Here is a 6405-nt window from a genome sequence, read left to right as displayed (position 1 = left end):
CATCATTTCCCCTTTTTCTGTTTAAACAAAAAAGAAAGGCTTTCACTTTAACATAGTAAGATTACATATAACAAAATGGTTATCAAGCAAGAATTACAGTTACAATATTTACATCTATTTTATCTCTTATCATAACTAAGGAAAACTATAACTATCTATCCATTCTTCAACTCCATCAAAGACTCCAGAAGGATATAATATTACCTAAGTAAACAAGAAATCCAAAATTCTAGAAATGACAGAGACATTTCGCTGCCTGGACAGTCACTCAAAGTTCCTCTGTACCATTGTGGTATCCATCTTCAGCCTACAGGCCAACAGTATCCAACAGACATTTTCATCAAGCAGGAAATTCCAAAGACAGTTCAGTCACTTTTTGCTGTGTCCTGCAGAATGTCTCACAGACTCTTTCATGAGTCAGGAACCCCGAAAAACCATCTCACCTTTAGGCAAGTTCAGCAGTCCTCTCTCTGCGGGTTCTTTGTATCCAGTTTATGCATCAGTCCATGCAAGAGCAGTTTCTTGCCCAAATGGCTATCAAACTCCTTAAGGAGCCTCTTCGGTGCCCATCTTCCTCTTGAAGTAGATTGGTGCTGCCAGGAGCAGATGTGTCTCATTATCATGAAAAGCCCTAAGTTATTAAAACATTAAATGCCATGTTCTGTAGTCTTTGAAAGATATGAAAAATGCCTATCTAGCTGAAATATATCTATGCATATCTAGAAAATCTAACTAACATGACTAAAAGCTTGACAATTATTGATGATTATCCATTAACAACCTATATACATTACATTTTTAAATGAACTATACAATCACAATACCTTAATCAAGATTAGAAATATGCATATACATATAACAAAATTGACCTTCAAATCCACACCAATGTAAATTATTCATATCTATATCATATCCCCCTTTAAATGTAAAAGAACATTTATAAACAATATTTGGGAACATGGGCGCAGTTTTTTCTCTCCAAACTGCTTCCTGCTGAATGGGGGCGCTGTATTCAGATCTTTCATGGTGTAACCTGTGTGTCAGGGTCATCTCAGTCGGCAGTTGAGTGAAGTAATTTTCTGAAGGTGTTCACAGCAACCTTTCAGGAGGGCGTGGTCTATCATACCATATCGGGATAGACGCAATCCACAGAGTCTCATCCTCTGTGAAAACAAAAGAAGACCCTCTCCAAAGCATCATATCCTTAGACCCATATTCTGAAATCATAATACCCTTATATCCATTCTGGTTTAGCTTGGCAGCCCATATAATGAAATGTCTCTCTGTACTTAGCTCCTTCACAGTCAAAAATTTTAAAGAAAACACAATAATACAAAGAATCCAGACTCTCTGTGAATTTTCCATTTCTACGTGGCTTATTTTTCTTTATTTCTTTTAATCTATAACTATCTGTACTCTGTATCTTTAAAGACTTTACCCTTTTTTAAGACATTAACTTTATTCTTTATATATATATTTTTTCTCTCTCAAGCCTACATATATTCATCCAACAGTGTCTGAATCAGTTCTATTGTGAATCTGTAATTTTTTTAGTATCCAGGAGCACTTTGTTTTGTGCTTTTAAATCGCTAAGCGCTAAAGAATCTAAGCTGTGACATTCCTAGGTCAAAAACAGGTACTGCCTGCTTGCCCCGCCCAGTCCAACATGGCGGAGCGGCTCGTGTCTCTGATCCTTGCACATTGCACCAGTAGCATGGTGGAGCTGCTTGTGCCTCTGAGCCGCAGCACGCAATGACTTCCTTTTAGGCACACAGCGAATCTAGTTGCCATAGAGCAAGCCTTAGCACTTTACTCCAAATGATCCAAAGACTCTGTCTCCTGCAGGAGCCAGGCAGAGATAGCAGTAGCGGCACAGCCCAGAAAGCCGGCATTTTAAAACAGCCAGTTTTTTCCTGCTGCTGAGTCAGGACAATTTCTTTGCAGCACGCAACCCATAAACAGCAAAAAGCTGTCTTAAATTCTCTCTGTGTCCTTTTTAAGCCCTCTCAGGTGTTACGTGGAGTTCATTAGCACGTTGGGTGCCACTGTTGTAATAAGAGCGGCGGGGCTGCGTCCCCGGCACCCAGCTGCCTGCATGGCTAGCTTATGCCCCGAAATAATTACACGGAAACTGTATTCTTTTAATCACTGCCTGGCCCATTAGTTCCAGTCTCTTATTGGCTAGCTCTTACATATTGATCTAACCCATTTCTAATATTCTGTGTAGCACAACGAGTTGGCTTACCAGGGAAGATCTTAACCTGCGTCTGTCTGGAGTGGGAGAATCATGGCGACTCCTTGACTCAGCTTCTTTCTCCCAGCATTCTCTTCTGTTTACTCCACCCACCTAAGGTTTGGCCTATCAAATGGGCTAAGGCAGTTTTCTTTATTAGTTAACCAATGAAAGCAACAGATAAAATACAAGAACCACCTCCATCACCTGTCTACAGTCCCTCTAAGGTGACCTTGTTTGCCACAATTATAACATTTGACATTCTGATTTTTCCTCAGACCTCTGGATATCACCTCTCCTACTCATGCATTTTCATTTTCATGAGATTCAATATTAATTGTATCTCAGAATTATTCCTCCAAATGTATTTACCTTACCTTTAATAGCATAATTATCCTTTTTGATAGAGAATTGGCATTTTCAAAAGCCAGAGATTTAATTTTTGTCTGTCTCCTGAATTTACTATCCTTCTGTTTATTGCTGAAGTTAATCTTTGTTAGAAATCCATAAAGTCTTCCTTTGGATGCTGTAGAACTTTAGTAAATGACTCAATTTTCTTTCCTGTTTCTCCAATTCTGTTCCAAGCATTCAAAGCTTGTGGTATAAATTCAGGGTGTAGTCATCATATAAAGACTGTCTTTCTATAGTAGCACTATCTTCTCCAAAAATTTAATCTTGGGAGATTTCCCTACTTCTAACTTTTCTTCACTCTTCAATAATCTTAGCCTCATCTCTGAACTAGGTGCTTCATTGTAATTGTGGATGTGGCTCTAAAACAGCTTTAACCAAATCTATCCAGTCTTTAGTGATAATTCTATTACAAACTGATCATGAGTTTAACATTTTCTTCACAAAAGATGAATGCATTCCATAAGAGATTATTGCTTTCTTGAATCTCCTTATATCCAACACTGGCACAGGAGTTTTGTTAGGCAGAGCCTTTGCCATTTGACAATTCCTGTAAGGTTACTGGATATATTAAGTTTGTTTGTCTGAAAACCTTAGGCTGATCCTATTTATTCTTATAATGCAAATTTAAAATTACTTCTCCAACAAGTTCCTCTGTCTGAATTTGAATAGCTCTGTAATGTGTTTTATTAGATTTTTCTAAGGCCTGTGTCTTAGCACTCAGATTAACCAATATTTTCAGTGATAAGAAAAAAGTGATGAAGCTGATATTTACAATTGATATTAAGTAAATTACATCTAAATTAGATACCCTACCAATCCTTCCATTTTCAAATTGTCTAGTGTATTAATATACAGATAAATCTCTCCATTGTAATGATTTTTGCCATTTTTTAATGTGGAAAAATCTCTCTTTTAACTAATTCTTCCCTTTAAACTTTCCAGTTGTCTTACCACATCTACTGATGGATGTTGATGAAGATGTGAGGTTTATTTCTGCTGCATAGAGCGTAGAATAGTAAAAGCCTGACTGGATTTCAAGGCAGCTACCTAATTTTGCAGCAGCCCAGAAGGGGTTCAGGGAGAGCAAGACAGAGGGGGTGAGAGAAAGCTGTTTGAAAAAAAAAAAAAAAGCACAGGAGTTCAGAAAATGCATGTGTAGCAGGGGGTTGCCTAATAGCAGAACCAGCAAGTCTAGGACCTATGATCTCTGTGGTGTTTGGAGCCCAGGTGCTTCGGATGTTTGGGTGGGAGCTGAAGACTGTTTCAGAGAGGCTAAAAGAGGAAAATCCCAAACTCGCTCAGAGGCTTGAGGAAAAAGGAAATGAAAGCCTAGCCTGGTGGTACTGGAATCCCACATGATGCTCTGGCCTGTGTCGGTGGCTAAGAAGCCACAGGCAAACAGCTTTTTCATGAATTTGTACCCCAAATGTTGGGCACCAAATGTAGCATGAACAATAAAAACCCAGAAACAGATATTGTGGTTGAACCTGAAGATCAGAAAATCAAAGCAGCCTGTACTTACCATGAGTTCTTACCTCAGTGAAATCTTCAGACTGAAAAAGTGTGAGTTCTTGTCTCATCCCTCCGTATATTTCTCATTAATGCTGGGATTAAGGTGTGCACCACCACTGCCTGGTCTGTATGGTTGACTAGTAGGATGCACTGCAGTGACCTTCAGACATGCGTTATTTATTAAAATGCTAAAAATATATCACAAATCCCAGGAAGCAACTTCTTACAACCATGGAGGTTCCATTACAACTTAGATGCCAAATTTGGGGGAATTTTCAATAATGTTTTGGTTCTGAAAGCAAGAGAGATGTATAATTTCACGTCATTGATTCTTAGTCCATGGTTTCAGTTTAGAACTCTTGTAGGCATCTGTGCTTGGTAGAGTCATTTACAATGAGCAGACTGAGAGAGTTTGTTGCATGATGCTCTAAAGATGAAACCTGTGTTGTATTTTTGACCAGAAGATAGTGAAATAGCCATGATATGAGACCTCAGTCATGGATTTCTACATGTGTGGAGTGCAAGTAATCAAAGGGCCATCTAAGCCATTTGAAACTAAATCCAAATGCCTCCGAAACAGAGTTACAGGATTTGATGATTGCCCAGCTGGGTTTCTGTCTTGCCTTGGTCCAGTTATCCATTGTTTACACATTCTTCTCTTTTGGATTGGGAATGGGTATTTTTTGCCATTGTGTTTTGGAAAGATATGACTTGTTTTTGATTTTACAAGATGTCACAATCAAGAGCTTATCTTGAGTTCAGAAGAGATTTTGAAAATTTGAATGCCATAGAGCCTGTTATAGACTCTGAGGATCATTGAAGTGGCTAACGGTATTTTCTTCATGGATTACCATGAGCCTATTGTGACTTGGGTCTGAATGTAGTCGACTGAATTCAAAACCTTCCAGACAGATGATGTATTTGAACATGTGTCTCTCCTTGGTGGCTCTCTCTGAGGGTGCTGGTGGAACCTTAAATAGGATGAACCCTTCTGGATGAAATTACTCACTGGGGATTGGAGATGAGTGCCCTTAGCCTTAACCTATTTTCTTTGTGTCTACTGTGTTGTGTTAGGCAGAAGGTATCATTCATGACACTAATACTGTCTTAGCCTTCTGAGTCATTGGATTTGCAGTTGTGTGATATTCTCTCTGCCTGTTGCATTTGCTTTGACTTTTGTTTTTAAATGAATGAGCCTTTTATTTGCATTCATGGTTGTGCACCCTATGGGTGCCTTGTCCTCATAGTTGTCAAATGATGACTTCAGAACCCCTGAGCTTAGATAATGGATAGTTGTAATTCCCCATGTAAACACTGGCATTTAAGCCCACCTATATGGAAAACCATATGAACTCTTTATTGCTGAGCCATCTCTTATCTTCTATGTTGATAATTTATTATCAACATTTACTTTGGTCCGGTCTTCATCTCTTTAAACCTGCAGTTCCTTTCATTAATATCTTATTATTGTTACATTTTAGACAGGTACATTAGGTTTCTGGAGGATGAATACAGAACTGGAGTGAATGCATAGCTCTTTGTAGGAATTTCAGTACAAAACCACTGAGTTCTTTCTATCCTTTTGTTTGTTTGATTTTTGCAGAGGAGACAGGGTCTTAATATGTACTTCTGATTGTGCTGGAATTGATTGTATAAATGAGAATAGCTTTTAATTCAGAGGTAGACCTATCTGTCTCTGCTTTCTGATTGCTGCAATTAAAAGCATGAGTCAGTACGCCTTTTTTTTTCAGTTGAAATTGTTCATACAATTTCTCTGATGCATACTCAGTACTAGTGATCTGTTTACTTTTCTCTCTATGTCTGTTAATACATTTCTCTAGCAAGGTGATATCTCATTCAAAGGGTTCAGAAATGACAAAGGTGACTCTCCTCTTCAGTTTTCTTCTAAACTGACTTGGTGATTGCAATAGAGTTTCTGTGTCATGGAATACATGTGGATAGCATGAGAATTAAATAACTATATTTTCAAAGAAGTATATATTTACTGTGTTTTCAGTATCATTTTCTTCATCCACATTTATGGGATATTTTAGAATGTAGTGACCTATGATGATGTGCATGTTGACTTCACCTGGAAAGAATGGGTTTTGCTGGATCCTTCCCAGAAGAGTCTCTGCAATGATGTGATGCTGGAGACCTGTAGGAACCTCACTGCTATAGGTAAGACTGTGAGTTTTCCTTCACATTTTAAAATAAGGGGTCAAGCCGGGTGGTGGTGGCGCACGCCT

The sequence above is a fragment of the Chionomys nivalis genome, chromosome 2, assembly GCF_950005125.1.
Source record: "Chionomys nivalis chromosome 2, mChiNiv1.1, whole genome shotgun sequence".
Classification (NCBI taxonomy): domain Eukaryota; kingdom Metazoa; phylum Chordata; class Mammalia; order Rodentia; family Cricetidae; genus Chionomys; species Chionomys nivalis.
This window is presented reverse-complemented; position numbering follows the sequence as displayed.